Source organism: Rutilus rutilus (assembly GCF_951802725.1).
Source record: "Rutilus rutilus genome assembly, chromosome: 3".
In the NCBI taxonomy this organism is placed as follows: Eukaryota; Metazoa; Chordata; class Actinopteri; order Cypriniformes; family Leuciscidae; genus Rutilus; species Rutilus rutilus.
Window position 1 is genome coordinate 21,583,354 of NC_140211.1, and position 12,233 is coordinate 21,595,586.

Here is a 12,233-nt window from a genome sequence, read left to right on the forward strand (position 1 = left end):
CTGAAAACTGCAGTGTGGGAGATGGGACAATGATTTTCTTTGTTCGCTCTCTCTCATAGTCTTTTTAAAATTGGACACCTTTGCCATCTTTATATGATGTCAGTCTAAAGAAACTAGTTTTTGAAGGTTTGAACAGTCTTTTCTTTTTCCTACTAAATACGTAATCACAAGGAATTGTGGGTCACAGCTTCTCTGAGATTTGCATAAGCTAACCTTCCTGTTTCTCTGGAATACATCTTTTCAGAAGTCACTAGAGTAAATGGCTTGAAATGGGGTCTGTGCTGAGGACTTTGCATATTGGTTTGTTAGCAATTTTTTTTTCTTTTTTTTTTCTTTTTTTCTGCATTTCATACATTTTAACACTATATTGTTGACATGATGTTCTATGTCATCATTAGCACAATGAACAGGAAACTGACAGCACAGTGAACCATAGGTCTGCAGAACAGATGGACACAGAGCCCCTCTGAATCCAACTGTTAAAGGATTACTGCGTTTAAGTTGGATTTGGGCTGTGTGTATGTGTGCCAGTGTGATATGAGTGTGTGTTTGTGCCTGTCTAAGCTAGTGCCTGTTTAGAGAGAGAGAGAGAGAGAGAGAGAGAGAGAGAGAGAGACGGCCCAGGGACCAAAGCAGATTGTGAGGAAAAGGGGAAAAAAATATATCATGTGACCTTAGCATGTTTTAAAAATAACACAGGAGAGAATGCACACTAATCCTGCTGAACCATCATTGTGAATATAGGTTAGAGAAGCTATGCTTTATTTAGGATCACATCAGCAAATTGCAGAAATATGAACAAATATCTGAACACCTGATGAGTGTCTCTATCTCTGTTTTACTCTAATTTAGAGGATGTTACTGAAGGGAAGTGACCTGACAATGCTGATTGGCCAATGACATCACAAGAATGTGCACAATCCTAAACCCTTCACTAGTGAATGCAAAAGACAACAGACATGGAACCATATAAATGCTGTTCACATTTATATGCATTTCAGCCCTTCAAAAATAATCGATTGTAAAAAAAAAAAACCCATTAAAACAACATATTATAATATAATGAAATATTATTGAAGCTACTTGTTGTGAGTGACGGTGTAGAAAGATGCTTTCAGAATTAGATGGTGTTTTATTAGTTCTGGGCAATGATTAATCTCGATTATTTTGCAATTATTTTGTATGTATAAATACACATGCATGTATTTAAAAAAAAAAAGTGTTATATTAAATATTTATATTTATAAATTATGTATAAATAAATATAGTATATACATGCAAATATTTCTTATGTATGTGTGTGTATTTATATATACAAAAGAATACACACTACACACAACTTTTATTTTGGATGCGATTAATCGTTGCCCAGCACTAGTTCTTATGCCATCTACCTGCTGGAGCTAATGTGCAGTGCTAACCAGCACACCACTACTTTTTTCGATGTGATGCTTCATGTAGTCCTCATGTTCTCCTGGAGCTCATGGTTTCAGCTGCAGTGATAGAGGATGTTTGGCATGTTCCTGAAGCACAGGATTACGAACAGCGATTGAGTGAATTGATGGTCATAGGTGGCTATTCGCCAAATCTTTGTTATTAATCCTGGGAATGAACTTGATTGTGGTAGTTTTAATGAAATTCAGTCATTTTAATGATACTGAACGTGTTAAGATCAAATACACAAATTACAAGCATAGATAAATACAGTATACAATTTGATCATTTTTTACTTAAAATGAAAGTGAAAATTTTCGGCGGCCAAAATTTCGGTGCATCTCTAATTATTAGGATTATTAAGGGGACAGTTGTGGCATAATGGTTAGAGAGTCAGGCTGGGTAACCCGAAGGTTGCGCGTTCACTTCTCAATACAGGCAGGAAATGACTGAGGTGCCCTTAAGCAAGGCACCTAACCCCCAATTGCTCCCCGGGCGCCACAGCAAAAATGGCTGCCCACTGCTCCGAGTATGTGTGTCCACGGTTTGCAGTGTGTGTGTGTGTGTGTTCACTACTCACTACTAATGTGTGTGCACTTGGAAGGGTTAAATTATGAGTATGGGTTACCATACTTGGCCTTCACATGTCACTTTCACTTTCAGGATGTCAGACCTGCCTGTGAAGTTAGGCCGCTTGGATATTAGAGAAAGCTCTGATAGAGCGTTTGATGGATTGGATTGCGTAAGATCTGTCTTTAGGGTGTTGATAAGCCTGGTCAGTTTGAAATCAAGCAGAAACTTAATTATTGGTGGGCGATATGATCATAGTCTTATTTCACAGTATGACTAATTTTAAATATCAGTGAAATTTCATAATTATCGATACTTAAGCAAAAACTAATACTAGGTTAGCTACTGTAAGAAAAAGGTCCTCAAAACAATTACATAAGACATGTAAACAGTCAGCAATACAATAAGAACAAAGAAACTAATTACAAACAAAATGGACAAATAAATGCAACAGAATGAAAATACCAATTATATAAACAGTGTTTTAAGTTTTTCAGGAATATAGGCCTATACTAAAAGTGGTACTATTCAGATAAGTAATAGCCTACAAAAAATATATATATATATAATCTAGGCTAATGTAAAAAAACACATAGTCTTACTGTATACATTAAATATAGACGAATCCTTATTAAAGCTACTTAATTCAGTCAAGATCATTCAGTGATTTTTTTTTTTTTTTTTTTTGTCATATGTTGTTTGATTATTGTTAGTGACGAACCGTAGCAGAAATATTAGGCTGCTGTCACTTCAGGAGCTAATGCACAAATCCAATATACTGTTACACACGTTTTCTTTCTCGGCTGTGTTTTCTTGAACATTACCCGCCACTGTTTACGTAAACACTCCAAAACACACTTTTGACATTCATGACATTTTTGTGTGTACGCGTTTAGGCACGTATCCGAAGCCCATTTGTTTATCCTTGTTCAGCTCCGACTTGGAGCACGCACACAGAAAGCCGCCTGGGGATCAGGGTCTTTTTTAGTGGTTTAATGCACTTTTAATAACTCTTTAAAATCAAACACTTCTTGCAGTTTACCAACAGTAGACTGCATTTTACAACACTTTTACAAGTTTGGGCTTTTAGAGAGGACCGAAACTTTCGAAAGCACACTGCTGTGAAGGAAAGGAAGGTGCGCTGGACAGAATGCGGCAGCGGCACCATAATCTATTTACCTTGATTATCTTGTTTTCATAATTGTTTGAAGCCAAAATCAAAATAGAAAAATCTATTTTGATTAATCGCACAGCCCTAGCGTGAATATAAATAAGCTGCCGGTTTCTATATGTGTGTGTTTTGCAGTTGTAAGTAGCGGACTGCACACAGTCCAGGGCTGAGCATGAGCAACGGTGTCTCATTTCCCCCATCACTAACACCCCCACCACACATTGTGGGTGTGTTTCTCTCTTCCTCCCTTATGCGATCTCTCACACACACACTGCATGTACAGAGGAAGAAGCCGCAAGGAACTACTACTGCAGAGGGTATTTTTTCTTTTCACAAAGCTGGATATCATCTCTCACTGCCTGACGCAAATGTACATCCATCCTAAGAACATGTGGAGTTCCTGTCTGTCATTCTAATGAGGGATCTTTAGCACGCTGGAGGAACGGGCTCTGTGCTCACGCGCCGCAGCCGGCCACCTGACTCTTTCTGTGTGGATTTACATAAACGGGCAAGTGTACAGCACACCGCTGCAGTCTGTATGGATCTGCGCCAAGATGAAGAAATGCATGGAGAGACACACAGATCTTTATTAACCTGATTCAACCAACTACCGCCAAACTGTGAGTGTTACACTCTGCAGCAGAGAGGATTATGCCATATCCCACATGAAACGATGTTTGTACTTCTGTCTCTATTGGGTTATAAATTCAGAATTTGTGAATGTTCTCGCATTACATAATTTTAAAACCACCTGAAAACAATAGATCAATTTGTGAATGGAATGAAGAGGCTTGTCCTCAGAAAACATCTGCAGTGTGTGGTGGCTCAGGGCATTTGAAGTCTTCAGATTGACTGATCACTCTTTAAGCTTTGCAGGATGGGCTGCAGTAAAGGTGGTCTCTTGTGTAACTAAGGCTGGACGTTTTTTTAGATGCCTTGCACAGATCGGATCATATTGCATGCGTGTCAACTAGGGGTGTAACGGTTCAAATAATTATTTTTTCAATTGACTATTTGATCACATTTTTAGGGTCACGGTTTCGGTACGGTATATGCTATGTTCAGGAAAAATAAGGACTACTGTCAAATAAAAATAAAGAAATAATACAAATAATAGCACAAATAAATACAATAGAGCAAAGATACAAATACAATAACCAGTGCTTTTCAGGTTTTTTTCGGGTAGGTCTAACAGCGTAGAGGTAGGTCATAATTGCATAGTCTTTCACTCTATAAATTAGTTATTAATCAGTTACTACTATTAAAGTTAGTCTTTATTAAATTATTCATTCAAGAGCAGTGAGTGATTTTATTTGTCTTTTGTTGTTTGATGAACATTAAAAACCGGTCCGCAGCAGGAACATTAGGCTGCTGTCACTTTAAGGCGTAATGTACAGATCCAGTATACTAATACTGCACACATGCATTGTCTTTCTCAACTGTTTGTGTTCATTTAAGACATATTCGACTATGTTTACTATGCCTACGAGTATGCTTGATTTTTGTGTGAATTTGTCCGTTTAAGTACAAGAGGACTTGAAAGCGAACTCAATTTAGAGTTCAATTTAGAGTTCTGTCTGAGATGTGGCTTTCTGTGTGCATGCTTCGGGTGTGTGTGTGTGTGTGTGTGTGTGCACGCACAGAAAACCAAAACTTCTCTCACACTAGGGGTGTAACAATACATAGATATGGATCGATGCATCGATCAAATGTCTAACGATACGATGCCACACGTAAAATATCAATATGCGGTACCTTTATTTTGACACTCTCCACATCCTCATGTAACGTCCGTCTACGCTTTTCCGCCAAAGCACACATTTTTGTTTACTCACCATACTGTCTGCCGGTGTGTCTTTGAAACATTGATCTCCTCAGTTGAAATAGACGCCTGACAAGATTGACTGAACCCTATTTTCACAAAAGCCGGTATTGTCCACTGTCAAGGCATCGCGAGTTCATGTTTTACAGCAGAAACCAACAAGCACCCCTGTTGTTGGTGAACACAACCCAATAAGTCCAATAAACCAATACGTTTTAGCGAATCAGCATGCAGTATTCAGGTCAGGTGACAAGGCTGCTAGTCACTTCGAAAAGACACGCTAGCTGGGAGGAGTTTCGTCAAAGCTGACTAAAAGTGATCGAGGATGAATCATTTCAACGAACTTGGTGAACCCGTGATATCTTCTTTGGGGCGTAAAAGGAAAATGGAACCTTGCTAAAGCAGCACATTACAGTGGTGAGGGAAAAGCTCCCTGTATTGTGTGTAATCACAACTAAGTTTGTCAGGACTCAGGTGTCTACGTCAGCTAAGGAGATTGTTACAAAGATTAACCGAGTGTTTTATTGTATCATAGCAAAAGAACCCAACTGCAGTTTGATTGATACGTGGAATGCACAATCAAAAACATCATGATTTATGAAAATTAACAAGAACAGAGTTATCTGTTTTTGCAATTGAACTCTTCTGTTGTAAATGTCCCAATTAGGGTGTGCCATTTTCAAAGAGTTTAATTAAACGTTCATGTTATATATTTTGGTTGCATTTGTGAGTTAATAAAAATGTGAGTGGTTGTGTAAACTTGGCACATGATATCTAAATATTGATATAGCCCTGAATTGAATCGTATCGTATCGTATTGCAGACTTTTTTGAGGTATCAGCAAATATGGTATCGCTGGCTGAGAGAATCGATCGGTCGATCACTACAGCTGATATCTGACTATCCGACTATCTAATCTCTCTTATCTGATTCCCGTCTTCGTAAATGTTTCATCATTTGTTAGCCGACGTGATTTAACTGGGTTGGTCTCTTGGATGTAAAACAATCTCTTGGCACCTAGTTGAGGGTGCTTAGTTGAGGGTAGTGAGTGTATTAGAATTTCTACGTATGAATCATGCAGGGCAGTCCCAAGATGCCAGCCTTAGGATGCCGGGCTGCCCCACGCACCCTGAATTAGGAGGGGTGTCTGCCCGCCCTTTCAGGGACCAACCTCCTCTGCACTTTCTTGACTTTCTTGATTTGCTCCCTTGATTTGCTCCCTTGATTTGTCTGTGCTCAACCTGGTACACTAAATAATCTGCTGGGTGATACAACTGTTCAAACTATTTTTTTAATAAGATCGAGGACATCCAAAACAGCTTGATCAGATTTTATTAAATTGATCAAAAGTGTTGTTGCATGTAAATGCTGTTATTTTGAATTTTTTATTAATAAAAAAAATCCTGAAATAAATGGAATATGGCTTCCTAAAAAAATATTAAGCAGCACAACTGTTTTCATTGATTTGTGTCAAAATATTGAATATGTACATTTCAGCATGCAACATGGCCTAAAATCTCTCTAGTGAACTCCAGTAATTGCTGGCATAGGCCCTGTGCCAAAATGCCTTAGCCCTCTTTTCAGGTTTGTGTTTCGAAAAAGTAAATGACACATATAAGACACATAGCATCTACAAAAGGAGAACTCTTGGACATAAATATGACAAATGAGATGGTGAACATGTTTTTGCTTATGCTGCTTGGGTGTTTTCTTTTAAAGTCAAAAATACTCCCTGCAAACAGGAAGGTGCTTCCTGCAGTAAATTCCAGCTCTTGGTTTACGTCCTGTCCTTTCCAATCAGGGCTCCGTTCTCACACTGGTGTCAACGGCCGGCTGTTCCTTTATGAACACAACTTTCTTAAAACAGCCACACAGATTCAGTATTACAGGTGATGTTTATGGCCTCACCAAATCACTGGTGTGTTCAGCTGTTTCTACCCCAGGTTATCCTGTTTGGGTTTGTTCCAGAGTAAGGCTAATGGTTCATTTCCTGTTCAAAGCGGAAAGGACATGGTTAGCACCTTAACCGGCAGGAGATTTGAGGAGAAATTAGCTTTAATTTTTAGCAGGGAATCAAGAATAAAACTGTCACTCCTAAATTGTTTCAGAAGATGCCAAGATTTCTCCTAGCACGTTTTGCCCTAATTTTTTTTATTTGAAGTTAGTAATTAGTGCTTTAATGTGGAAAATGGTCATGCACATGTGTGTCTTTTATCATGCTGACCTTTGCATCATCAATAATAGATTAGTGGTTCAGGTTGAAGCTGAGAATTCTCACAGGAAAGCAAGCCAGGCTGTGTTGTGTTAATATAAGCGTGAATTTATTTGATCTAGGCCTGAGAATGAGTTCGCTGGAATGCTCTTTGAGAGAGAATTCGGTTTACACGCTCGGGTACTAGTGGATCTCCCTACCTCATTTCAAACCAGCCAGTATTGTTTGAAACACTGCAGAAACCTGTATTTAGACTGTAATTTATAAGTTGTGCTGTTTTAGTGTGTGCTGAGTGCACTAATGATCAAAACACTCCTTATTTAACATTTTTGAGTGTGACTCAAACACCCGAAACCGCTTATCACCATAAAAATCCAAGCTGCTGTTAACCAGCAGTTGCTTTCCGTTTCAGTTTTATTGAACCAGGGAGAAATCTCTCTGAGATTCAAGCTGCCTGCCTGTTTTAGCAAAGCTGTTGGCCCAGAAAAGATGGCCACTGATCTACTAGAAAGCCTCTCAGTTTCACCTGGCTGTCAGAGCTCACTATTAGCTGCCTATCTGGTCTCTTTGAACCCCTTCTCGCTTTCTGGCAGGTCCGAGGTCTGCTTGAAACAAAGACTCTCTTTAGCGGCAGAACGATTCTTTGGCTCTGAGCGGGACTGCCCATGCCTGCTCTTTGTTTCTTGGCGCAGCACTACAAGGCCTCAGGCCTGAATAAACGTGAATGTATAAATATACCCAGGCGTTCTTGCACACAAAAAGACTCATTGTTTACTGCTGCTTGTTGGGAATTATTAGATCATGGCTGTTTCAGCCTCTGTCTTGCAAATGAGAAGTTTGACTGCAAAAATAATTTACTTCTGCATGGACTAGACTACTTTTGTGTTGATGTAGATTCAAAAACTTAATTTTTGCAGGAATGTGGTGGACTTTTCATTTCAAATTTCAACTGCAGAGGTTGCTCTGAAGAAGTGTTTTGGGACTCCGGTTTTATCTCTGTTAAGCTTCGCATAGCCCAGGTTTCAGAATAGTGTGTTTACTTTTAGCTCTGTGTTGTTGTGATTAATAAAATGATAATCTCTTTAGATTAGAGAATCAGAAGTGCTTAGCCTGACTCATATAAATGACTTCTAGCACTGTGGAGTGACTCTCCCATCTGTTACCTGACCACAAGCTTCCATATATCAATAGGGGTTATGCGGAACATACTTCCGGGTTCTACAAAACGGGTATAACTACTTCCGGTCGTCAGCTACTGAGGTAAACACAGCGTAGGAATGGCGACCTTTTATAGCCGGTGTTTACAGGAGCTACCCATTCTATCCATTTCAGATGTACATCGTATTGCCAAACGGACGTCCAGAGCCCCGAGTACTTCGGTAGATAAAGGATTTAAGTTTTTACGCCTCCTCATTTATTCATGATAATGAAGGTATGTAAGTTAGTATATGTAGCTTTTGCTAATGGCACCCGATGTAGAGTTAGCTAACTATCAGTAAGTTAGTTTAGACTTGTATGCTATCATAGTAGTTTAACCTTTTATATTTGCTTGCAGACGATTAAAACAATCAAATGAAGACTGCATTTTATTTATTTTTTATAATATTTTATTTTCTGATACTTAAGCATTCGTGACATTTTTATTAAAACAGAAATAAGAATTGTATTCTAAAAAAAGCGCAAAATAAGTTACCTCAGAGATAACCTACCGCTGCAGATGCGTACAGTAATGCAAACCGGAAATGTTTATACCCGTTTTCCGGTTCGAACGTTTGGCGTTCCGCATAACCCCTATTGGCCTTGTTTTCTCAGCATGGATGAGATTCCTTTAGTTAAAAGGGGATAGCCTAGTTCACCCAAAAATGTAAATTGTCATCAATTACTCACCCCCATTTTGTTGGTCTTGAAACACAAATTAAGATATTTTTAATAAACCATAATGATTGAAGGACCATTACACACAAAATTCTGCTTCAAAAGTTCATGAAGACATTGTAAATGTAATTCATATAAATCGAGTAGTTTAATCCATGTTTTCTGAAGAGATAAAATCACTATATAATGAACAGATTTAATTTAGGCTTTTATTCATATAAACATTGTTCAGCACACATAGATCGCATGAAAAATGCAAAACGGAATCTCAAACATGTTTGTTTGATGCGTGAGAACCATTGAGTTTTATTCTCTAAGGTTTCATTAACAAGGTCTTGATTTGTGTTTTGAAAATGTACAAAAGTCCTTTGGGTTTGGAACAACATGAGAGTAAACTCTTTCATGAACAGACCAGTGAAGACTAGAAACCCTGAGGCTGTGTATATGGTGTTTCATTTGAGACTGAACTAAATGTTTGGTCTTTTGTGTAAACTGAGCCAGAGGTGGCTGATGCTGCTTTGGCCATTTTGGCCGCTCACCCACATATAATATTTGTATATAAACATGTTTGGCCTCTTATACCTTATTGCTGAATGGTGTGTCATTGAAATCATTTGACAACTAGCTGCAGAGGGTAGTAAATGCAATACTTTTTTCCCCCTTCAACTATTGTCCATTCTTAATTCCTCAAAATTGCTGAAACGCTCATTAATGGGATAGTTAAGTAGAACCAGAATTGTAAAAGTTGCTTAAGGCTGGAATGCACTACATGACCTTTCATGGAAACGATGTGTTCTAAAATCGTCTCAAAATATATATATTTTTTTGATATCCTCCAACTGGATGGATTTATAATCGGAAGCTAAAAAAATCGGAGTCTGCGCCCATTAGGGTTGTGCCGATAGACGATAGTATCGTGTATCGACGATAGACAGAGATATCGCCGATGGCAGATGCCTTTGACGATATCAATACGATAATTGGCTCGTTTTCCTATTAATGTATTAAATTATTATTATTATTATTATTATTATTATTATGAAGCTAGTATAGTTACAATTATATTTGCCTTGCCTAAATTCATAACGACATCACCACATAACCACACTTGCGACATCACATAACCACACATGCGACGTCACCGACGCGCGCGTATGAGGACTCCTCAAAGAAAATATTTTTAAAACAGACTAAAAAAAACTACATCCCACAACGAAATTTAATTGCAAGGTGATCCATTCACAAATTGCCAAGAGTGCTTAACAGACGCATCATTCTTATACAGAGCCAAGATGAAGACGCGGCATCGTTGTTCGTCAGTATTTTGTTTCCATAGCACATCAACAAAATATTTAATGACAGTAAAAACACTAAAAACAGTACAATTACAAAATATTAATTATAATAATAATATCAATAAAATTATATAGGCCGCCTAGGCCTAATAAAGTCTTTAGTAGGTTACACGAAGCATCTGTGGAACTCTGCCTGTGAAAATCACAAGCAACTTCAAACTTGTTTAACAAGAAATATATTCTTCTATTTTTTTTTTCACTGTCAATAATGTAAGTCCACAAGAGAAATATTAAGCCAGTAAATTAAGATGCTGTAGCCTACCGTTATATCCACCGTCGTCTCTGAGAGAACGCGCCGTTAATGCAGTGAAAGCGCAGTCCGTTTCTGCTTTCGTTTTCAGGGAATGAGCGCGTTTACATGCACGTTATTAACTCGATTATGCTGAATAAACTGACAATGCATGTGGTCATGTAAACGAATTAACCCATTTTCCTTTATCAGAGTCAAGTCATAAGTAAGTAGGCTACGTTACCGATCGACTTTTAGATTTTTGCCTCTGATTTCTCCCGGCATTTAAAACCCGCGTTATTTGGGCTTATTGAAGTGCATCCAGACAGAGGAGGACATATCGCAGACTCCGACTCTTTCTTGACCCAATAAATTCAAACGTGTTTTCATGATCTCGTGCAGAAGCAGCCTACAGTCAAAATGCTGCATCTGTAACGGCATGAGAGGATAATGTGTGTCCGTAAATTTCCCGCTGACATGTTGAAATATACAAGAATGGTCAGATACAAGAATGATTAGGATCTTTTTTTTTTTACCTCACTATACCAGGAAATAACCTGATTTAGCCTATTAATAAACACTCCACCTTTGCTAGCAAAATAGAAAAAGATTCTCATTTAAAACGAAGTAATAAAACAAGCAAATTGATGAGTAAATAAGCAAGTTAATAATCAAATAAGTAAGCCCCGCCCCCTCACGATAATATCGTGTATCGCCGATCTCACAGGCTGACGATAGGACGATATGAAAATGGAGCATATCGCGCAACCCTAGCGCCCATCATGCAATACATGATTTTTTTGTGCAATCTTTTAGCTCATCCAGACTGTGAATCAGGGCAAAAATCTGGGCAAATGTCATGTAGTGTATTCCAGCCTTTACTGTTTCCAGTCCTAACATTGCCTCAGCTTTCACGCAGGCGTAACGGCGCCATTCTTCTGAAGCCTGAACAGTCTGCTGTTCATCCACCACCAAGGACAGGACCCCCTAGGCTTCTCTCTCTCTCTCTCTCTCTCTCTCTCTCTCTGTCAGTCACATGGCTCACTGCATGGGCATTTTTCTCATGGTTGGGGCCCCTGCTGTCGGCTCTTACAGTTCGATGAATCCAGCACCTCTGACCCTACAGATACATAAAACGAATTTGTGGACAGGGGTCAGAGGAGGGGAGAGAGGCACTGTGAGATTGTGGGAGGTGGATGCCTTTCAAATGGGTCAGATTCTCTCACAATAAAGTCTGAGAAAGGGGTAGAAATGGGGGCATGAACTGAATATTGACCCTGTCCCAATTAGGACCATGAATGAAGTGCTTGCTAAGCAGCGTGGTAAACAGGTCAGAGGGTTAAACTGTGTTTGTAGTGCAGAAATGCTAGATGTTTAAGTGGAATTTAAAGCACACTAGGGGTGGATTCAGAGACTGAAGTGCTCTGTTGTGAAATCTTTAGGCTATATGTGAATGTGATATATCAGTGGTCATGTTAACCAAACATTTTCCGTCATTGCAATTAGTAAAATGTAATAAATTAGAAGAACATGGCAAAATAGCAGGCATTTCACTTAAATTCATT

At 38.7% G+C, this 12,233-nt stretch overlaps 1 protein-coding gene across 12 annotated transcripts in view; it reads left to right on the plus strand.

The window, feature by feature from the left end:
• Window positions 1-12,233, plus strand: part of tjp1a (tight junction protein 1a) — a 123,943-nt gene that overhangs the window by 72,695 nt on the left and 39,015 nt on the right. Inside the window, exon 1 of one of the 12 annotated variants that reach the window (XM_084405719.1) lies at window positions 3,699-3,795. The exons of the other annotated variants lie outside the window; for them this stretch is intronic. The gene's annotated coding sequence lies outside the window, so the exon portion shown is untranslated. Of the gene's footprint in view, window positions 1-3,698; window positions 3,796-12,233 lie in introns of those variants that run through there. 12 annotated transcript variants of the gene reach the window in all.